This window comes from Daktulosphaira vitifoliae, unplaced genomic scaffold, assembly GCF_025091365.1.
Source record: "Daktulosphaira vitifoliae isolate Bord-2020 unplaced genomic scaffold, ASM2509136v1 Scaffold_1, whole genome shotgun sequence".
Taxonomy (NCBI): domain Eukaryota; kingdom Metazoa; phylum Arthropoda; class Insecta; order Hemiptera; family Phylloxeridae; genus Daktulosphaira; species Daktulosphaira vitifoliae.
The window spans coordinates 73889614-73915126 of record NW_026099572.1 but is presented as its reverse complement, the minus strand read 5'-3'; the positions used below and the strand labels follow the sequence as shown (position 1 = coordinate 73915126).

The window sequence follows — 25513 nt, the reverse complement described above, 5'->3', positions numbered from 1 at the left end:
TTCTTTAAAACTATTTTTCGTTTTAGTCTCGGTCAATGTTTAAAAAGTTATTAGCAGATGAAGAGAAGACACCATCGAATTTAGACAAATTTAGAAATCATATTTTAAAAACTAATTTTAACGAGATTCTGTAAAATTCAAAAAACAGGCTCTACAAATGAGACGCCTCTCAGATAAAATAGACACACGTTGCCTTCGTCATCGTTAATTCTAGTAAATATTATGATTTGGTATGCTGTTATTAACAAAATAGTTTATTTTTGTTAGTCACTCTTTCAATGAATACTAAATATATATTTACAAATTAAACCGTATTGCTGTTTGTCTAACTTTTAAGGTGTTTTACTAGTATCTCAAAAAAGTAACAATATCAAAGTAAGTTAACCCATATTTCTAAACTAACTAAATAGATAATTATAAACCAATGTGTGTAATAAGCATTTAACCATCGATCAAGCATTTTATAATTTATTAACTTGAATACAAATACGATTTTTTTCCGTACATTATCCTCTTTTGTCTCGGATACATTATGACCAGAGCATCCAACACTTGTCTTGACCAAGTCCGTATACATAACATACATGCTCAATGAGCACTGCTTATGTAACGAATTGGTTGAATAGGTGTATTGTAATTCATAATCACTGTCATGGTCATATTATGACAGTGTCTTTGTTGAATAGATCTGAAGGCACTCGCTTTCTCTTGCCATTTTTTTCACGAACCAAAACCAAACTATTTTTACTGCGCAATTAGTAGGTGCATATAAGTTTCAATTAAATGGAAGACTTCCTTTCTAAAATCAAGCGTTATAAGTAACATTTAAATAAAACGTGCATAATTAACGAGGTTTAATTAATGCATTCGTACTATGTTAGTATACTTCAAATAATATTGAATAACACGTTTCTAAAAATTATTATTAGTAAGTGTTTATTGTGTAAGTATAGCATGCAAGTGCACATTACTTTTATTACATTTCATGCGAATAGTTTGCAGTTTCAATCTTCATTTCATTTATTCGTCAGTTTTAGAGTCTTGACGGTAAAAAAAATGTACATTAATGTTCATCAGACCCGTGTTCGTAATCACGAACGAAATATTCAAACAAAATAAATCTGAGGAGTACAAGTTGGTGGTAAAATATTTAAGACTTAATAATAATGATGTTCAAATGTTTCACAATTTAAATATCTTAGTACAGTATAAATAGTATAAACAAAATCTTACGAATTAATCGAATATGCCAGTCGTATTAATGGTCAAACATAATGAGATAATCAATTTAATGAGGTCTATAAAAATACCCCGAACATTATTCAAAATTGGGTACGACATATTATCTTGTTTATTATAATATTTGTTAAACATCTAAAACTGAATCGATTGTATGTTTATAAACTGTATAAGAAGTTGGACCGCGAAGTGGAGTAAAAAATAGATTATCTAGTCATGTCAAAATCTTATGAGTACGACTTAAACTAAATAATCTAGTGAATATATTAGTGTAAAAAGAAAACAGATCGCCCCAACCAGTTTTCGACATATTTAATATTGTTTATTATTATAATAATTATTATAATAAAATATTATTATATTTTGCTTTACTTTTCTTTAAATAATTATTTGACTAATAATTATAATTATTACAGTTTTGAACTATTAGTTTATTTTTTATTATTCGTTTCTAATAAGAAAAATAAATAACATTTTCAAAATTAGAAAATAGCCATTTTCTGCTTGTTTCTTAAAAACGACATTGACGGGTCGATAATAACTTTTTGATAAGTGCTTATTTGAGTTACAACCATTTTAAAAAATGTATAGTGGTTATGTAGTACTAGTGGGGAGAGCTCGTACTAGTGTATATTTATTATGCATATTCCGAATTGAAACATTGATATTTTATTATTTCTTTTTTTATTAATGTAATATTAAGGACAAATAGAAAATTATGCTCCATCATCTAAAATATTTTGTTTATTACATTCACTCAATTGTTAAATTACTAAACACATGTACTGGAAAAGTACAAAAAATTAATTACCCATACTTGAATTATTTATTTATTTATTTCATATACTCTCTACATTATTTTCTAATTAGTTAGAAAATCATAAACACTAAAGATATTTAATATATTTAGTGTTAATACCTGTTTATAAATACAGCATTTTGGTATATATCATAAGGTATTACTTCCAATGAAGTAATATATCTTAAATAAACGAGAGCAGCCAAACATGTCATTCAATGCATTTAAGAAATTTAGTGTAATTTCATACTCTCCAAAAACCCAACCCTGACGACACATGTACGCCCTATAAGGAGAAATTTTAATTTAAGTAAAAATCACCAATCATATCTGTGTAATTGGACAAATAGTATTAATAGTAATGAGAAGCTTTTACAAATTCATTATTAGCATATCCCACAGGTAATCTCATTGATTTACAAGCTTTATTAATCATCATAACGTGAGCATTGTTTATATGGTCGCCATTTGAATGTTTCATAACATAATTACAATGCATATAATATAATAAGGACGTTTTAAATTAAAGTAAAAAATAACATTTTTGATTTCGTCTTTTAAACAATTTTATTTACAGGAACCATCGTGTACGGTTTATTCGCAAGTTTAACAAAACATAAATTTATTTAATTAAAAGAAAACTTTATATTTATAAGTTTGAATTGAACAAGAAGAATTTCGTTTTTTTTGTTCTGCTTAATTATTGTGCTATTTTACTATTTTATACGTTATTAATTTATAATAAAGTGTAATAGGTAAAATTATCTAACTGTATGCGCAATAACTACTATTATAATACATTAAAGTGCACGACTTTAACTTAAAACATCGAAAAGTTGTATTCGACAATCGTTATTGTGTGGTTGTGTGTATATTAATAAAGTAAAACTTATAATGGTTTTTACACTCACGTGTTTGTTTATTGTTTGAAAAGACTCCCCGATGCATAAAAAGTCTTTACTAATTGGGTCTAAATGTTGCACACGCCTAAAAACAGATTATACTTTTAAATCAGACGAACTTATGCTGTATCCTCTTGCCGTTACATTTATTTACTAGACTTTCAAACAATACCGTCAAACTCAACTGGACATATAACAAATAGTCTATCACAAGGCTGTTGGACAATTCTTACATAATTACTAGATTAATTTTCAACGAAAAGCGACGGATAAAAACCTAAATAACTTGCAGCTTCATTAATATATATATATATATAAATTAAATATATAAAGCGCGTGACTATCGTCACGCACTTTCTATGTCCTATTGACACGTTGTCAGTATCACTACGTGTTGGAAATTATTTGTATTCCCTCCCATAATAAGTCTCGAAATTCTCCACAGTTATTAACAGCTATGGTTTTAATTTATAAAATACAACCTACAAACAATATGTGTAGGATACCGGTTCAATTTAAATGCAATGTACTATTTCAATCGTTGTAGTTAATGTTACGCTAATTAACAAATGATAGCGTTTTTTCAAAGAGATGGTAGATAAACTCATAATTGAAAAAAAAATTAACTACTTATTTTTCAGACTAAGAATATACAAGAGCATTTGGAATAATTGTTTAAAAACGCTTTCGAATACACATTTGGAATACAATTATCGTGTATTCTCGACGTTTGTGGTTGTAATTGTGTTCGAGAGATTTAAGCAAATTAACTAACATATTCCTGTGACCTATATAAGCCTACGCGCGATTTAATTATAATTCGTATGATAAAATATTTCATTACGTATGTCAATATAGACAGACGATGTCGAGTTGGTGTTAAGAGCATTAAGACGATTGTGAATTGCCGACACAGCGCACAGTAGAATTATCACCGTGGCTGCGGTAGAGGTGCTAGCAGGCCGCAGGGGAAAAAAGGTATAAAATAATATAATAATTTATTATGCATAATTTTATCGTGTCTATTAACAAAACCTTTCTGGTGGTTTTCCGGTTGTTTAGAATAACTTTAATCTAGCCATTATTTGTATGATCCAGGCGCACGTCGTCAACGGCTTATAACCGTTGTCACAGGTTATTGGGCTATCTTTTGGCGAATTCATTAACTATTCATAAACCTCTGGGGGGAAGATAGCCCAGTCCTTGACCCGATTGCAGACACTCGCGAACATGTATAATATTATGAATAAGTAACACTTTCATTAATACTTAATGCGATTGTTAGAACATTTACAAGGCGGGTATCGACGAGGTAAGTCTTTTCGCTCTAGTTTATCGACAGTTTGTAAATACCAGTTGAAATTAAGATCCGTTTGTATTAGATTCCGTTAAAAAAAATTAAGTCAAACACCATTTAAGCGGTCGGCGGTGTTTTTAGTAGTAAAAACATATTAGCGTCGATTTAAAATCATATAAAAAGGCCACGTTGAAACCATATTATTATTATTACGCAAGCTTTAAACGGGATAAGTTGTACATAATAATATTACACTAGATGGTCGTATATAAATGCGCTGATGTTGCGCGACGCTTGATGGCAGTAATCCGATTTAAACGGTTTTGCCTTTCTTATCCTACGGTTTAACAGATTAGAGCTCATCGTTTTGTTGGTTTGCCTGGAATTATAAGAAAACTTTATGCCCTCGCTAGAAAAATAATTAACTCGAAAACATTTCGACGCAATCAATAGCCGTGACACATCTTCCTATCGGAGTTTAAACCAACTAGTTTGAGCGCGTTGACCGACAGCTATTCGTCTAACCCAACCGACCCTACCCGCGTTACAGACAAGCGCCTTGCCATTTTGCCGAAGAAGATTTCCATACAGGTCGCAATGCGTACGACGGGTATTCATCAAAAAATGCTCTTAACAGTTTACGCGAGTACAAGTCTACTTGCACAGTAGCATCAACATGTGTGTCACGGCATCTCCGGTGAACGTTTCAATGACTAAAAATGGCCCATTACAGTCTATATAATGTTACTGTTATTGTACTTGACGTAGACGGGTCATGAAATATCGGTGAAAGTGTAATCCTTTTATATTTTCATCGTCTTTATGTGTTTTTCGACACCACACGCTGAAGATGTAACTCGAATGACGAGTGCAATAATGCAGCAGATAAACGCATTAAAATAGAGAAATTTTTTTCTCAATTTCTTAAGCTTCTTACACGAACATAATTTCACCGTAGAGCTTTCAATTTACTATGACTAAATCATTTTTTTCTATAATACTATCTGTCTTGCGTATAAAAAGAAAATAAGTTACTACTCGTGAATATTCCGAATAAAGTGTATTACATTTAATATGTTCTCGAATGATGTGCCGTACCAATGATCCACTTCTCTGTTCACAGGCTGGTTAAATTGTTATTACGACAACAATTCGACCTTAACGCTCTAGTGATTTTACTGTGTCAATTATCTTGCTCTTTTTTTTACTACGCTGCAGTGTATTAAAAAGGAACAGCAGAGCGCTGGCATTTCTTCTTTATTATGTGTTTAAGAATTGTGATCATAGGAAATAATCGTTAGACCAGTTGACTTTCCACTTAATATTTTCTTTTCTTTAACAAGTATCAAGTTCATTCAAACAGCCGTTTCACTATCCATCTACAAGTAGGTGTTACAAAAAAATAACACAAAACGTGGTATTTTAATTTATGTAACTTATTATTCTACACAAGTTTGCGGACGCGTTTTCCTGCATCGGAGTCCTCAAGAGTCTCACGGTACAAGGCGCGTGCAAAATGGTGACTGTTTCGACTTCTCGTCAAAAATGACCAACATCGGATCCTCGTGTGACCCCTCTACAGTCCGTTTCGGGCACGTTATGATTTGTAAAAGTGAAAGTCTTCATAGCGGACGCGCTCAATATTTGTTTTCATGGTCCGTCCCATCGCACAAATTACTGTGCGAAACTCTGAAAAAGTTTTTAACAACGATTTCTGCCACAGAGACCCAGTGTTTATCGAAGATTCGCATGGATTATAAAAAATTCTGTTGACAAATGCTTCATTCCATTGGTTGAACAAATAATTCATAGTATAGAATCAATTTGGTTCTACTGCGTTTTAAATCGGTTGTTTACAGACGAGCATATTTTTTTTTGAATCGCATTAGCCTCTGTCCGTTGTACATTGTTTGGAGACAGTTTGACAATTATTACTAATATAAGTGATATTTATAAAAATATGTTTGTTCGTTCTTTAGATTTGTTTTCTAGATACTAATGTTGTACAGTATACAGCTAAAGGTTACGAGGGTAGGATCTGTCATTCAATCGAAGATGGATAACGGGGTCTGAGCTATATACTGTTGAGAAGGTTCCAGTAAGTATTTTTTTAAAAATGTATCTTTCAGCCATTACAATCTGCACCTAATTTACAAGAAATAACATTTTGTTTTGAGAATTTACGCAGTTCACGATTTTAGGGACGACTACAGTTGTTACACTGGCGTTTTTATGAGTTCGGCTAGACTCGAGTCAGGCCGTTGCTCATATAATGCATATTGTCACTTGACTGTTGGTAATAGCAAGGCACTGTAACGCTCACATTCTCGACATAGTAGGATCATTTATTTATTCCAATGAATATGTTACCGTCTCGTTTAAACGATTACAGTACATTTTTTTCTTGTTAAAACAATAACTAAACAACTCCGAGGACAATCGACGGAATGCGATTATGTTATGCTCGGGTAATAACGTGAAATCGAAATAAATAACACAAAACTGTACTGACTTTTAATTTTCTTCGGCTTTTTCCCTAGTGGTCGGATTAAATGGATTATCGGTTTCAATACTACCCGTTTTTCCCAAACTGTAATTAATGAGTAATATCATAGTCGAACTCAAATTCGAAAAACGATGCTCTCAGAATGTTTGGCGATCGTCAGCTTACCAGAGCATGACATTTATTGGGTTATCTGTACACAAATCGACTGTATCGGTGTCAAAATATGCCGATAAAAATGTAGTGCAATGTCTGAATTCGCGTGATGCCGCAGAGAAACGTGAACGGAAGCAATAATAATGTTAACAACGCGAGAAAACGACCGGTGCGGCAGATGCCTCTCTTTTTTATTTTAGATATTTTGACATAATATGTACATCTATCTAGCCGTTCACGGTTGCCGCTTTGGAACCGAGGTCATTAAACTCCGTGTTACGCTAATACCTACTGATTTGTAAGGTTCTGTTTTCAAAACCAGCCGCTTTAGCAGCGGTACACCCACAGGACATGCAATGCAAACCATTTTACTACCAACTGATGGGAAATTATAATTTCATCACTCCCGGTCGACTCCGTACGACGTCCAATATAATTAATGTATTTTGACAATTTCGCAAATAACTGTACCGAACTGGATCAATTGATGTCTTCTGACGATATCGGATCACAGCTGCTGTCACGCCAATTGTGTTGTATCCAGTCGGTGGGCTTCAGATGCGAGCAATCTGTAATTATTACTGTTGTGGCATAGCTAATACGAAATGATATCATAAACATACTCATATGTGTACGTTTTATGTTAGTCTATGCTCGTTGCACGTACCAAGCAAGACGGTCGGTGCAATGCATCAATGTCCTTGAAGGTTTATCGGCCACAGGTTCAATCCAATTCCGAGGGTCACCCGAGCTCTGTTGCTCCAGGTATGTCGGTGGTACGACGTTTTACTTATTTTTTTTCTCCCCGTCTTTTCTCTCTTGTTAATATTCTCCTTCTTTCTGACGCTGTTTTGTCCCGCGCACAACATTATATATTATATATCAAACTACACCTTTGTGTCCAGGCGCCCGCGTATTTTCTTCCTTATTCCTAACCAGATCCACAGCTAATCGTCTCTTGCCGCAACGTTTACCTCCCGAGTTGTGTGCTACAGGACGTGTATTATTATCATAACTATGCGTATATACTCCACAGCACATGTTGTATAACAAACAAGATTATATCATTTTCGTCGTTTCTTTTTGTGAACGTCCATTAGGTCCCACGCAGTTCAAACACTGACAATGCCCGCAATTAGAAAATCATAATCGCAAAATATCTTAACAGGCAACGGAATTTTTTAAGAAACTTCAGATCAATGCAGTCATTTAGGTCGAAATCCAATGACCATTTTTATGATCATACAAGAAAAACAAAGCGCGACTCTTTTTCTTGCACATTGTTTACACAAAATGTGAATAATTTCTCACAGTAAAGAAGATGTGGCGTCTGCCATTGTTAACAAAGTTCTATATTTACTTGGATGCTCATAAACTAACGTGATAGATATACAACTTGTGTTTAATTTTATTGATTTATATTTTTTAACGTAAAAATAATACTTAGAAAAAAAAACATTTGATTAGATTGAGTAAAAAACAAAACATTTGAGTTACAGTTTAACATTTAGTATTTTAATAGACTAATAAATAGAAAACTATAGTATATTCTTTATTAATTTAATGTGTACACAAAATTTCAAAAAAGATATCCGTTATTACATAATAGATAAGAACATTAAGTAAATCAAAAAAGGTTTGATTAAATTTTACACGTGTTCACTAATCTTAAAGAAGTTAATAGCTCAGCTCTTACAACTTCATATTATAAAAACGAAAACATCAAATCGAATTTTTAATTAGTTTCGTTCATCACTATCCATCAACTGTAAGGACGTTGATGATTTTATGGTCGTCACAATTAAGACTGACGTTAAGAATCTAGTCAAAGCCGATACTAAGAATTTATTTTCATAAAATTCTTATTTTAACATAAGTGACATTTTCCATAAAATAAGTCGATTCTCTAACGCCGAGCAAAATAAATTATCTCAAAAATATATCAAAGCGACAGCACTCAACTATAAGTAGTTAAGGTTTGTGGTCACCTAATTAATTGGTATCAACACGATTTTGATATTTCGACTGTTTACGAGCATGTACTATAATTTTATTGTTTTACTTTCCCACCACATTAAACTACAATACCGTTGTGTGTTTATAACGTCGTGTAAAATAATTTTACGTTAGCACGCGCACGTTATTAGATTACTACACCGAGTGTAGTTGGATGTTTTATTTACTCACTTCCGGCCGATCAATGGGGCGATGTTGCTGGTGAAATACACCTGAGTACGGAATTCGTGTACGATTTAGGACGTGCGGCTATTGGTACACGGCGGGCAACGTTCTTTGAAGTGTCTTCTGGAACAACGCGGAGAGTGCTTTGAACTTGCCGACGTCGGAATGAGACTAATCAGCGTTCAAATGTTATGTCGGCAACGCCATAATATTTTATTTCCAAGAGTACGTCTGCAAAGAATACTGGCAGAATACATTGGAAAAGAGCGTAGGACATCCACTTTAACGGTTCCAAGAGTCCCGAAAATCTTTGTGCGCCGTTTCAGTGTCAACTAATAAGCCTGTCGGGGTTGCTGGAGAACTGCTCGTTAGGACCTCAGTACTGAACTGTTGCAAGGAATTCCCAACCGGTTTTCAACGATTTACAGTAAAACCATTTATTTATTTTACAATCCATTTTTTCGTCCACGACGCATTTTGTTTTGCTAATATTTTAACTGATTACCAGCGCACCGTATGGTAATCACATTTAGCCGAATACATTAACATGATCGGCGATCGATAATTGAGAATGGAAAGTATAATTTTCGTTAATGTCAAAGAAAGACGCTTAAGAAATATTTAAGCGTCTCGTACGGAGCGCATGTTTTTTTGGATCCTATTAAATTTCTCGGTTACAGCCGACCATATCGTGGTCGTTAATTAAAATATTGGATTTATTAAAAAAAAAAAACCTATTCCGCGTTTATTTCTGTTATTAACTCGAGACGTGTCGAATGACAGCAGTGTTATTATACACCGATCATTTGCTCGGGAGAGGCCGAGTTTTCACGACCACTTCCCCTTTAAAGATTTACTGGTGAAGAAAAAGAACATATTTACGAGCGACGGCTAGTGTCACGTGTGTAACTCACAAATACAGAGATGATATTGGGTTACGTCGTTCGAATGTAAACTAGTGATTCGGACGTGCCCGTCGCCGTTGTGTCGTTTTACACCGGCAAAAAGGCATTGTTCCACTAATCGACCGGTGATCAATAGTTGTTTTTAAACGAAAATAACATTTATACAGTTAAATAAGTTACTGTTTTGTTTCAGCCGTGCAGACGACAAAAATTGTTGTCCGGAAAACGTATTGAACTTTTTTTAATGAACATTTTCAATAATTATTAACGGAATTTCTCGGTTAAAAATACATTGGGTTTTTTCTACTAATTTACGCTCGACTCGGACGAGCCGCAAAAAAATGTAAAAACTGATTGTAGTTACTTCGTATCACGTTTGGTCATTAACTCGGTGCGACGATTCTATTCGCACGCTCCGAGAGAAAATTGACAGTTTATTTGACTTACGGCCGTACGATTAGTTAATACACCCACCTCATATTATTTTCGTTGGTTATTGGCCGTAGCCCAAACGTTTTCATTGTTATACAGCCAAAGTTCACAGATAACCGGAACCAGCACTCGTAAGCTCCTTACAAGTGTAATACTAAATTAGTGACGGCAGAGATGATATTTATACTATAATTGACACTGAATTTTTTAGAACATATTACGATGTGGTCCTAATGACTGCAAAAACATCATAGTATACGTCGGCTGCAGTAGTTGTTTCTAATGATCGCAGATTTTTTGATGTGTTTTCAAACAATCGAGGTAAGACTCTTAGAAATTCGTTAAATTTCAAAGACGTTGCAGCACTAGAGACAGTACTCACGATAAATGTCACCGTATATAGATAAATAAAGCAAAACATTGGAATCTTCTGCCAAAATAAATTGTTCATTAATATACAACAAAACATACGTTTCCGCTTGTCAAACTGTGATATTCTTATGTGTTTATAAAATATTTGCTTATAACCATAAACCACGAATAATCACCGTGTATTTTCACCTTGAATTGAATTAACAGAGTATTATTAATACATTTGAGATTTTGACTCGTGTAAATACTTATTCATTGCCTTTACTGCGAATTTTGTGTTGGGTTTATTTTCAAATGGGTATCGAACACTTAATACCATTTAACAATGTTTGCCCAAATTATCTCAACTTCCAAAACTCCTAATAGATAACAATTATAACGGTACCTACAAGGTTTGTATCGGCAACAGTCAAAGGTAAAAACCCATGACTGTCGCAAACAAGGTTAAGTGAAATTAACAATGAGATACCTCTCGGAAATTTCATGTCCTCGAAGTTTTTATTTCTGAAAAATGTATTGGCTTATATAAATATAGAGAAACTTTGTCACAAATATTTTAAAAGACATTATTTATTATCATCATGTACATCTTCAAAGACTGTATATACGAATAAGCATAAGAATTTTTTATTTTATTTTTACGACTTCAGTCGTTTAGCGGAAGTTTTTCATGAATAAACGAGCACATTCATTCGGAGAACAAACTGATAACATAAAAAATATTTAGGATGACTAAATGTATAAGTCATTACTATGACTTTTACATGACATAAGCCCATATGTCTATCAATCTAAATATATTTTTTAATTGTTAAATTACACTGATAATGTTACTATTGTTATTAACAATAATAATATTTAATTATAACAAAGTGTTATAAAAAAAAAAATTTGCAAAAATAATTTTCAACCAATTTTGAATAATCAACAAGTGGTTACAAATGTATTTTAGCTATATTATTATTTCAGTTATACTTAAAAATAGTTTCATAAAAATAAAAATTTTTATTTAATTTTAGGTTTATTATATTTACTTTATCATATATAATATATTGTAGACTATAATTTTACAATTGTTCACAAAATAGTATATCTCTACAATGAGTTAAATTAAACTTTTAAGTAAACAGTATTACTATGGTTAGTTTTACCATAAAGACTTAACCACAGTTAGATAATAGTTGCAATAAAACTTTATTTGCTATTAATATTGCTCATAAATAAGTAAAAATCTAATAATTACAACAATAACTAGAAGTCACTTTACTTTATTTCAATTAATTTTGACAAAATCTGATAACAAAGTAATTATAACAGTAATGTTTAACATTTCTCTAAATGGAAAGTATTTTCATCGTCAGCTTGCAAACCATTTTTTTAACAATGATAGTAAACATAACACAATGATGAAACAATTTTTAAAATCGGGTAACTGTAGAAAATAACTTCCTTTGCATTATCTTGAATTTAAATTCCATAACAGCTGGTAATTCTTTATGGATTATACAATGAACCTTATTCTTTTACTTCGAATATATTTAGAGTGTTTTGAATATCTTATAGACACATGGTACGGCACACCCCAAATATTTACGATGTTTCATATTCATTAACGTTGAGACTTATTGCCAATGACAAGGACGTTGTTTTACTAGAGAAAATGGAATAAAAATCACATTTAAATAACCAACCGGTTCACTCAATTTTATATGATTATCATAAATTGTGGACTACCTTATTTGCGGTCACTGGATTTGTATACATTACACACATCCTTCGGCAAAGTCAGTTAAGGTTGTGTTATAATATTATGTGAGAAGTTCGCAGTCGAATACTAGAAACGGTTCCAGAGGTATCCGAAACGAATCGGTTTTTACTGTTAAAAAAAACAAATTATGAATAATCACGAACTTACATAAAATGCAAATATGCTACTTAACAACTACTGCGGCCGTTATCCAAGANTCGAAACGAATCGGTTTGTACTGTTAAAAAAAAACAAATTATGAATAATCACGAACTTACATAAAATGCAAATATGCTACTTAACAACTACTGCGGCCGTTATCCAAGAACGTATCTTATCTTCAAACCGATTTTATTTCCCTACTATTTTCTAAACGGTTAATTTTGTTTTACTTATATTGAAAGCCAATCCGAGGAACAAATAGTAAATGGTTTTTTTTTTTTTTTACTAGGACATTCTGCTTTAAAAATTCCATTATTTTTCAACGCGCATTATTTTTTTTCAAAATGTTTAAAAAACATACTGGAAATCTTATGAAAATCACGAACAGGACATAACGTTGTTGGCAATGAATAATTCTTTGATCCGGAGGTGTCTCCAAACAGAGCCCGTTGAAAAAGCTCTAGTCAAAGACTGTTCTCGGTGAAAACGCAAGTAACATCCAGTCACCGAGCGTAAAGCATCGTCAGGCCACACGAAGGGAAAATTGCCAGTAGTGGAACAGCCAACGGTGGCATATTACTACACGCGCGCGCCTTGTTAAATTGTGGCGGTGGCCGTGTCACAAGGTCAACTTGGCGGCCGCGCATGATGAATTACCTCCATCACTCTCACTGGTTCCGCCGTCGCCCAACACTAGAAACATTCACTCGCACGATGACCATATACCAGTTTAGAAAACGAGAACGGTCGTGTTTGTGCGGAACACCTAATACTTCCGGTTAGTGACACTGCACAACACGTCGCTCGTTGTAACCGAACGTGCAGTACCCAACTCCTCCGCTGTTATGGCAGTAATGGGAACGCAGGCAGAAGTCCGCTGCCGAACCCGAAGGGGTAGTTCGTTTACAATAAAAATTGGTACCGTAGTGTGCCATTGATGTTGCTAAACAATCCCATTGATATCTCCTCCGAAGCAGCTGTTTTGTAGTGTATGCTTGTCGATAAAAAAATTAACGTTCCTCCAGAAATCCGAACAAAGTGTAATGACGCCGAACTATTTTCTAGTGTAATTAGTAATCGAGGTCACAGTAACGGTGACGACGTTCGCAGATTCGTACAATTTTTATATTATATATGTTAAACGATATCTAATTATGTAATCCAAATTTAAGTATTCGGAACGATCTAATTAATATTACGTTTTTATATACTATTCGGTATGACCACTGTAAATTCATTGCACTGAACAATCGTTCAACGTATCGAAAACAAACATATTGTATGGTTTGTAAGTAGCGATTTAAACAAATTTCATCAGTTAACGCCTTGTCGTTACCAACACATAAATAATAAAGCGATAACGTAGTGAGTAACATGAGCCGACAACGTGTTTTGTTGCCTTGGGCTGATATTCTGTGACTAGTAACACTGCTAATATAAAACTATTACTATTAACGCTATCACACCACGACTACTACTACTGGTATTACTGCTGATATCTTAGGCACGTGCAAAACTAAAGAATTTTTTAACACATTGCAGTGACGCCAAAACCTATTATGTCGCGTCCATAATTGTAAAATAAACTCATATTTGATAGGTATTCATTTTTCCCCGTGTTTATCCAGTTTTCTTTCTATAAGATTCCGTAGACGTTTACAAGAATTTTTTAAGTTTTGTTACGACCTTCTACAGTTCATTTCCTTACATTACATGTCGTTCTTTTAATTTTTGAAGTTTATTATTTTTTTTTCTACTTTTTTTGCGCATGTTGACACGAATACGAATTAATCATAAATTTAAAGTCTAATATAAATCTTGGAATTGATAAATAGTCTCTGAAATGATGATTAATAATTGAATTTTAAAATTAATATTTACCAATGTACTTTTTTTACTCTTTCGTAAACCTAATTACAATCATAAATTTGTCTGAGATGTATGACCAAATTTAAAAATGGTAAAAATAGCAATAAAATTCGATAAGACCTGAACAGCTAAACCTTTTTTTGGTGAGCGGTATAACGACCGATAACCAAACAGAATAAATAGCAACTGCTTTTCATCATTTTTATAGTTCAAAGGGTCATCCAACTACGTATCGAACCTGTCACTATTAATTTCCCTATAGCCTATGACAACTACAGAAATCGATATGTCCGTAAACACCCTCGCCAATCGGCGAATGTACATTTTGCTCAATAAAAAATAAGTGATCCGTGTTTTAAACATGCTCTGTGATACCAAAACAGTAGACATTGCTAACGATACGTAATGTTTCTTTAGTACTGTGTAAACATTTTTTCGAGTCAACTAACCAATGTAAAAGAGTATAGTGTGTAACACTCGTTATTAAACTACTATGAAAAACTACTATTTTACTACCCACAAATCTAATTGACAACTAAAACATTCATACAGTTAATAATGTTTAATTTAAATAATCGCAAAAATATTTTTTAACATTTTCAATTTAAGTTTAATCAAGTCTGTATGACAGTCAATAATACTGTATAATTTTTTTCTGATATAATGTCCACAAATGACAATAATTTTCATAACTCGTATTAATTATAATCGATGACTATAATGAACACACTTATAGTTTTATCGTTAAACAATAAACTTCTTAACACCGTTTAAATTAATTACTATTGTAATTTTATAGTTTGTTTGTTTGAGATTAGATTAGTTCAGTATTTTACTACTTGTGTACATTATTTCAGAATATTCACACTAACTCATTGTAAAAAACATTTCTTGTTTTTGTTACTAGCAAAACGAAATGCGTTTATTGTTTACGAATTAACCTACTTTAAAGACTCGGTGTTCTACATCCTTTAGCATAAAATTATTAAAAATGTTGCATTAATGTTTAATTAAAAACTTCCAAAAGTATTGAAATCAAGTCGCGTAACGTCCATTAATAATTATATAACATTACATCTATAGAAAATTCAAAATATACAATTTTTGACTCTGAACGTTCAAACATTTAATACTCAACAAAAATTGTAAGATTTGTGTCTGTGAATACCACAAACATTAATTGAAATTTGCATACATAAAATATAAATATTAATTTTTAAATTAAACATGTGGATGTAAACACATTTTCGAATAACTTTACCAGTTCATTTGAAAGTTAGCAACGCAATGTTTGATGTCCCAATAAAAAATATGTCCGAACCTCATGTTATGCTTACAATTTACACGTTTTTGTTTACAACAGATTAATAGAGTAAACCTCGTTTGTGTACAATAAATAACGACTTTCATAAATTATAAAACCTAATTAACGTTTAGTCGGTCCACTTTTTAATTTACTATAATATTGAACATATTAAGCTATCTAATATATTTAAATTATCGTATAATAATAGTACTTATTATTAGATCATAATTTCTTGAGTAATTATATTGCTATATAATTTAGCGTGAAGCCAATAAAAACATTACAATTTGATTGTGTACTTCAACTAATCAAGTCGTTAAAATTATTAAAACTATTATCATTGTCTTTAAAAAAAAAAAAAAGTTTTATTAGCGTTTTTTTTTTTTATTGGAGATCATTGTACAAGTTCATTAGTTGAAATTTCATAAGATTTACAACTTATCATATCGAATTATTTGTATTTCGTTTCAATGGAAACTAAAACATTGCTTTTGTGTTTATCCAAAATATGAAATTCAAGTATTATACGAATTATATAACATACTTGTAATGTGCTGCGTAGTAATTTATTTATTTAAGTATTTCCTAGTAAAATATTTTATTTAAGTTAACTAATTATTTAAATAACAGCTTGTATACATAATTATATGATAATAATTTGTGTCTAATTATACAAAAAATATTGTAATTATAATTACGATATTTTTTCAATATATTAACAAGTTAAAAAATATTTACAACTCTATGTATTTTTACAATTTTAACAAAGTAATTTTTATATATTTGATGTTTTTAATTTATTAAATATTAATAAATTATTAATGCTATTAATAATTCTTAATATGATTTATTTGGAAAAGGAAAACATGTCCCTATTTTCTAATATCGTAGAATCTTGATCGATTTAAAACGAATATAATATGATAATTATGAAAAAAACCAACGTATTAAAATTGTATTGTAAAATATGTTTGAACGAGTAAAATATTTTGAAACACTGTACACTTTTGCCAAAAGTATTAATGAAGATATGTACCGAGGCGTAGGCCATTAAATTTTTACTTAATTTTGGCCTTTTTAGAAAAATCTTTTGGTTTGTTCCGAAGAGATAGTTTTTAATGATAATTATATTTCATTACTGTATTAATGGATAATTATCTATTATAACCAGAAACACTATTATTGCAAAGAAACATTCAACAACAGAGTAGGCAAGTGGGGCGCAGAGACATTAGCTGAACTCGTAAATCTCGTGTACATGAAATATTGTACTTTTATGTTCAAACTCGATGTTATAATTTGTCGACAATTCACCACACAGTATATATTTGAAAAATGGCGTTTTACACATTACACCTTTGAAAAGAGTTGCAAATCGTATTGGAAAAAATTTGGATAACCGACGGCCTTGTCGTAAAACAAAATACAGAAAGACTGTCAAATTACTTTGCGAGTGGACATCGCGGTAGAATGTAAACTGCTTGAAAACAACTTTCGATTTTTGTTGGGTAACGAGCGCTACGTTCGAATTGGCCAAACTTATTTATTGACATATTGACTTTAGGTATAAGGCATATGCTTTTTTTCGGATAATCAATCTGTGCCGGCCAAACGACACACGAATTGTATGCCACACAGAAATATCATTTATGTAATCTGTTAACTCCGCTGCTGTTCGTCTGCAGGTAAGTAATTCCAAGCCGGCCGACGGAATAATATTATGGTGAACTCGTACGCTGATTGGAGTCGCGCGGAACGAGTAATTAAATAACTTTGGTCTTCGGAGAAAAACGGCCGTCTTATTGTCAGGCGAACCGGATAAACGAACGGACTTTTATTGCGTAAAAGGTCCGGCGAAAAAGCGCTCAATATAAACGATCATCATTAGCCGACGGAAAATGACACACACACACACACAAGTCATGTTCGAATTAGCCCCGTCGTCGTAACAGTTGTTATTATTATTATTATTTTGTTTCGCTCGTGAAATATGACTGCGCCGATTTATTATGTTATTTCATTTCACGATTATTGTCATTATGTTAACGTCAATTCAATTGCGTTGCGGCGACGGGCAAGCCGTTAACCGGAGTGCACACGGATGGGTGGGGGCAACCTTGCGGAGGGGAAGGAGCAAACGGAGAAAAAGAGAGAGCCCTTGGCCTCGTTTTGGGAACGCGTGCGCTTGACACTCGAAACTTGGCCGCACGCTCCACATTCCGTCGCGGAGCCATGAGGAGGTCCTGTTAAAACACTTGTAAATCGACCATCGGGCACAATGGCGCATAAAAAACGTACGCTCAAAGGCTGGCCGGCCGTGTACGAGAGGGGAGGTTTGTCGGCGGTTTTTTGGTGGCCGTTAACGCGGCCGGTCTAGCGCGACACACAAATATGTCGGCGATACACAGTCGTTTCCCTCCCCTCCCCCCAGTGACAACCCTCCCCACCGGTCTGTCCGATCACAACAACGATGACGTGCCGCGGTAATTGCGCAACGACTCTCGAACTAATTACCGCCGACACTCGCAAACAATTATTGTTACGCTGTTGATCAGTAAATACAAATTAGAAGCCCTTCGTAGGTCAACAATTAATCGCACTGCCTTAACTCGTGTTGACACATCTGCAATTGATATGATTGCTGTTTGAAGCTCCGAATGTCTAATTGATTGAAGTCTATTGGTTCCTGTGGCATGAAAATCGTTGGTTTTCAATAACCAACCGCTCATTAAAATAATAAAGATATTTGAAAAACTATTTCGACAAAACGAAATGCAAAAAACTTTTGCGCGCGAGAAAAGGCACGCTAAAGTTTTTATTTATTTATTTACTTTTTAACTTGTTTCCATTCCGTATACAGTTCGAAACAAATTGTAATATCAATTCACTATGGAGGATTTTCCTAAAGATTTTCCGATAAAACGCTTTTCTCAAAAAAAAAAACATTTACCAGCAAAAACTCTCCGAGACTATCAATGATTTGCAAACGTATTTTCTATATTTTTACATTTGCTTTGATAGTAATATTGTTAACATAAATAACGCCTGAAAAAGTACAACACTAAACAAATTTTTCCATAGTATTCTCCACAAACACATTAACATAACCTATAAGATTATCACGGTATGCTTTTTCAAAACAAAAAACCACAATCGTATCAATACTAATTGTCGGAACGTTACTTGGCGACATTTCTAACGAATTAAAAGCATTAACTCGTGACACTTCACATTCGTTTAAAATCAAATAAAACATCCTTCGATAACTCAAACAATTTTTTTCATACGTGTCCTTGAATTATGCTTAACTAGATTTTAAATAGGTCATAATATAATTTAACATAAAAATTTCAAGTGTGTTTGTCGAGTATATGTTACTAAGGAAAAGAAAACAGTTTGTGTTTAAACGTATTTTAAAAACTTAAAAATCCATTTTGTTAAAACGTTAAGACACTGCAACAAACATATACTACTCGCTAAAATAAAATTCTTTAAACTTAATGACCAATTCTTTTAAAACTTTATTTATTTTCACTAATTATATTTTATGCATTAAAACCATACAACTATTTAGTACAATCATAAACTTATTGTTAGTAAGGTCTTGGACGAAAATAGTAACTAAAAACTTATAAGCTACAAGATAAAAAAATATATGAAAATGATTTTATGCGTTAAAAAAAAACTGTAATGTTTAATTTAAAAAAAAAAAAAGAATAATAAATTTAATGTTTAAAACTTGTACTTTTAACGTTTCAAACTCAATAAAGATTACTTACGAATAAACGAGAAAAAGTTTTTATTTTGTTAAAAACGACACTTAAAATTGCCGAAATAAATACATTGCGTAATAAATATAAATAAAATAATTTGTGTATTAGTATAGTTTCAGTGGCCCGTAGAAATGGATCGGTTTAATTTAATCACGTCTTCGTAATGTTACAAATTTCTAATGAGAAAACCGACGACTAAAAGTTATTTTTCATATTCGTTTTGAATATGTTAACATTGTGTGGTTTTATAACAGTGTAATGAAATCAGTTATGTGTACGCCTAGTTTGAACTGCACCCAAACCTATTGGGTTCTCTTTTCATTCATTCATAACATATAGATATTTTTTTATACCGACGTCGGCTGCTCTACAGTTGATCGAATAATAACCGTGACGTGAACCCAACTAAAGGTGCACACTGGTCTGATGCCATGACCGGTTTCAGTGTAGGTATATTTTTCTCCCCAAAGTGTTGCTTCGTTGTATTCTATTTTTCTCAGTCATCTGTCTTTGAAGTAACGTGTACTTGTCACGCAGGAATTGTCGGCATTTTTGACCCGTTGGTAGTTTCCAGCGAATAAAACACGTGGTTAAAAAATTGCGATGATATTCCGTTGCCAAGTTTTCGGCCATTCGTTTAAATCCGATTAACAGTAATACTAGTGCAACTGCTGTCGACTGAAACAAAACAAAATAAGTGCATATTGTGCTCATCCGCAAGTGTTGAAATCTACTTGCTCTTTTAGAACATATTGTGTTTATAGAATCAACGATTTAAAAACATTTCAATATTCTGTTTTGTAATTGACTACTAAAACTGAATTGTAAATGACCACATAAAAAGCATGTAGATGCTACTGTATTGTTTTTTTTTTTTTTTTAACTTAATCGTCCTATTAAAGCGTTTGTAAATGATAATATAATGATCTTTTATGCACTTTGTCGGGGTCAAGTATCAATGAATAAAAGAAAAAACACCATTTAATATTCTAGTTTGTTTCCGAGTCGACCGGGATACGATCTATTTAATAATTATTTACATGAATTAATTACCTATTATAAAAGCAAAAAAAAACTCGTACACGTCTGTGAAACGTTAAAATATTCATAATTCAATACTAATATTATAATTATTATTATAGTCTAGGCTGCGTCTCGGAAATTTCCATAAAAAATCAATTACACAGAAAGCTGTATACGTTTGCGAATAGAGCGTTTGAAGTACGCAAACTTTAGTCCCGCTCATTATTTGTACCAAATGATTTATCGGTCGATGATAGTAATTTATCTTTAATCTCGATCGTCGTTTGCCCGACGTGTAAACAATGCGGTATGCGGTATTAACCATATAAACTCAAACGATTATCGTTTTACATGACAGTGCCGGCGGACATGTTCGGATTGCATGTGTTCACAAGGTCATACACGATGTGTACATTTGTTAAGTAAAAACTGAAAACTACAATACAAAACACTCAACGTATTTTGTTTGGTTTCCGATTGCTTTGGAACCTCAGTGTTGTGTCGCAGAGACCGTTCAACTCGCACTGGATCCGTTCAGACGTCTTCGATTAAACGGTTTACAAGCGGTTAAGCGTAAAGAGATAGGCGCGTAAAAATGTTGTTATCACATTAAAGAGGGCTGATGCGATCGGATTTGATGGCCAGCACGTCAAACATTCGAGTGTACATGTGCAGGATATGCGTATAAACCGAGGGAACGGAGGAAAAAAAAAAAGTAATAATTGTCAAGAGGAAAGAAATAAAACGAGAATGTCGTCAATTGCGCGTGGAATATTGATTTGTGCACACTGTATAATAGCATTCGGTCGGACATAAATAATAATCGTTTATTGTACACTGTAAACAATGCACACATTATACGACCTGCAGCCACCTCTTGGAGTTTTTATACATTATGTCTCTCGGTAAACACATTTGCTTTGTCATCTTTCAGACGGACCGTGCAAAAAAATATACGTATTCTTGTTGGGTACTGTTTATTGAGAATGCAGCGACGTGTCTACTTTTAACTTGGCCAAGAAATAGTTTCTCGATTTAGTTTTGTCGCCAACCCATTAGATTTTAGCTGTTAATAAAGTTGCCTGAGATGCACCGACCGTAGAAACGATCAATCAACGCATTCCACTACTTGTTCCGACAGTCACGTATCCCTCCACAGATAATTCACTCAAATACAAAGCCTTTGTATCGCAGTACGGACTTTTGCGCGCTTCTTTTTATTTGTGTCGGCATCGAATCTGTTTTAGAGAAACATTATGAAGTGCTAACTTCAAACTAACCAATTGTTAAGACCAAAAAACATGACAACTATTTTGCCATCAGTTCCAGTTTAGAATAAGTCGATTAGACAAAATTTATCGAAATTCGTCTTGGATTTTCTAAACTATCAATTACACGTGGACATTTTACGAAAGCGGTGTTATTTCATACACAGACACAAAATGTACCGAAATGAAGAGGCTAAATAAGCTTGTGGGAATTACTTGTGTGGGCGAGGTGTTTCCGCTTGTGCGCACGCAACACGACCGTCCGTACACACTAAAGGAACGGATCTAATGAGACGTTTATTATAATACACTAACAATCCAATGACGTCGGCTCTTTGGTGTAGTTCACTTGAAATGTATACCAGAAAATCAATGCATTGTTCATTAGCCAAAACTGCCGCAGCTGTTATGTTAATTAATTTCCGTGTATGAAATACCCTCAGATAACAATTTTACATTATCAACGAGAATATGAAACTATAAACGAGAAAATTGTGGAAACATTACCATAAAGTTCTCACGTGATATAAAATTATTGTAGTGACGTCAACGAAAAATTATTTGTCCGAAATTCTTATGTTCTGTGAATACAATACAATATTTAAAAGGATTTCCTAAACATTATAGTCAATACTTTATAATAACAATACTCTGGTAATGTTGGCACAATACTTTAGAAACGTCTAGAAATATTACCAGATTACTACTCGTCACGGTGACGACGAATTAGGTTTTTACGAATAGTGACTTTAAAAAAAATGTCCAATACTCAGTAGAAGGAACAAAGCCGTTATGTCTGAGAATAAGGACAAAGTTCGTAGTGGTGTATTTTCCACTTTGTTAGGGATCCCAGATAACTTTCAACGTGTAGAACAGAGGGGAGTTTCACCCCTCTGCAACAATGATTTTGCATTAACGGCTGGTCCGATTGGGTTACTTATTTACGGGGGTCACAATGACCACCGTAAATATGCCACTAAAAGTTAATATATTTATCCTTTGTGAACCTTTGTCAATGTTATAGTAGTACAAATAAAAATATATCAACACGATATTATTGTAAATATGTTTTTAGTATGTATTTATTAAAATTCATATTCTAGTACATGGATTTCTAAAACGTTTAGAAAATTCTACAAATGTGTGTGCACAATACGTTTCCGCTGTAACCATATAAAATTTTACTAAAGCGATCAAGTGTCGCTTGACAAGCAATATCGGCGTTTTGATAAAAAACGAGCAAGGAGAACAGTTACCCGTTAAATAACTAGGTAGACGCGCAAGTTTATCGCATTGTTTGAGAATAAATGGAACATTAAAAACATAGCGAAGAGGTCGTACCAACCTGAATGAGAACTGGTTATATTGAGAAATGTTTGAAATATTTAATTCGCACCGTAAGCCCAATAGGGTGACGTAACAATAGTGGGCGATATGTTGTTTTACTTAATTCACACAATAATTAAATAATTTTGATTACAGTTGTAGTTATTTTATTTTAAAAACATGAAACATTTCAAGAGATTTGGGATGACTGTAGCTCGCGGTCGATCGTTCAAATACATTATATACAACATGTTAACTTTTCAATTAACACTGAACTCGTTTCGAGTTGACAGTACGCCAAAGAAAATCTCGAGACATTTAAAACCAATTACACCCCTGCGGTCATCGAGGATTATATAAACGCACACCCACCTACGCACGGCATTTATCGCTTGACATGCCCTGGTAACGGTGGCGACCGTGTTCGAAGTGTTCATTATTATGTTTGACCGCCACTTGTTCAATTTCGGACGAATTGATTTTTTAATCCTGGAAAAAACATTATCATATTGGAAAATTGTTTTTGCCGACTAGAAGCGAATGTGACGCGTAATAATAATATTGTTTAAAACACAACAGTTAAACAAACTGACCTTAACTCTCTACCCATTGCCATCTCAAGGTGACTTAGAAATCGTTGTTAAACGTGCGGCAGATGATCTACATGGAAGGCCGCCATTCTACATTTAGCGCAGTGTCGAAGGACTATATTTTATTTTTGTCATAGACTCTACTTGAAATCATATTTTTTTCTGAAATCTCCTACAGAAAACAGCGTTTGTATTATTGATCTCGCGTTTCTCTAATACAAAGTTACCAGTACGCGACTAGTTTGCAAAAATTGTACACTTAATCGTACAAATATTATCGTGTGATTGTCACAGTTGTTTTCGAAGAGCACAACAAATATTTTATTGATCCGAACGTAACGTGTACAAACTGATTTTGTAAATTTTCATAGACTATGACAACACCCTTAAGTTTAGATGTCGTGCGCTGTGCTGCAAGGTTGCTGTTTTTAATTTATAAACTCAGTCCTAATGACATTTATGTAATTGATATCTTTAACGTCACATTGATTAATATGTAAATATACAGACTGATAGAAAACATCTTCATACAATCACTATACTTTCTCGACTGAGAAATGACTCTAAGGATACTGCTTATAAAATTATTGTCGCATATTAAATTTAAAATTACATGTATACACAATGTTATAGATACAAATCAGATGTAATCAAAACTACTGTAATTTTAATTTATACGTGTGCCTTTAATATAAATGTCTAGAAAAGATGTTGTAAAATTATAAACGTTTATAGTTTTTACGATTAAAAATAAATGCATGAAAAAACAGTTTCTTGTATAAGCACTTGTTTTCTACCTCTTATTACAAAAGTTTTGAACGATGACTGTACTTTTTAATTATAATTTTCGTCTTGATTAAAAATTCCACTGTTTGTACAGTAAAAATGAACATTTCCTATTCTTGTATTATTATCTTAAAATCACTCGAATACAATTAAAAAAAAAAAAAGACTGACACATTTATTCGCTGCGCAGCAAACAATGTACTGCGTACACAGTACTTTGTTTACTCGTAGGTTTAATTACTAAAATGTAAACACTTCACAAAAGAACGTTGTCCGGCTGGTGTGGATCATCTACCATCAATAGTATAATGTTATTTACTATGTGTAATTGTTAAAATCGCACGAAAAGGTGAAAATAACAGAACAAAATCATAATTTTGATTATAAATCACACGTAACAAATAATATATATATATATATATCGATTTAGGCATATTGATATTATTATAGCACTATAACATTGGTACGATAAGTAGATTAATTATTAACTAATTGCTAAAGTTAGGTTACTTTGACACCCCAACGGATGTTAATTAACTAATAGATACGGACAACAATCATATAGTCGATCGACGTTCAAAACACCCAGCGAGCTAGTCACCTATTTATTCATATAAATTTGAAATCAGAGACTTTTCTTTTACATTTTTGTGTATAAACAAACGAGTTGCCTGTATTTCCTTCGTTTAATCGTGTTTAATATTTACTTTACAATAGTCTTTATGTAATAGGATATAATTCGTTAAAAAACTAGCGTGCACCAAAATCTGATTTAAAGTTTCATAAATCTAATTTAATAATATTAAAAGAATCGCGTAACTGGCATAAGGTATGCCAACACTTATTTTGCAAATTCTGTCGTTTATAATTACAAAAA

The 25513-nt window shown here is 32.7% G+C and overlaps 1 long non-coding RNA gene across 1 annotated transcript; it reads right to left on the bottom strand.

Annotated features, from left to right (window-relative positions):
* Positions 1 to 11983: 11983 nt before the first annotated feature.
* On the bottom strand, positions 11984 to 14532 carry LOC126894587 (uncharacterized). Its single transcript, XR_007701454.1, has 3 exons — positions 12837 to 14532; positions 12521 to 12662; positions 11984 to 12437 (listed from the first exon to the last, which is right to left on the bottom strand). It is a non-coding gene; the product is annotated as an uncharacterized LOC126894587 (long non-coding RNA).
* Between the last annotated feature and the right edge of the window lie 10981 nt (positions 14533 to 25513).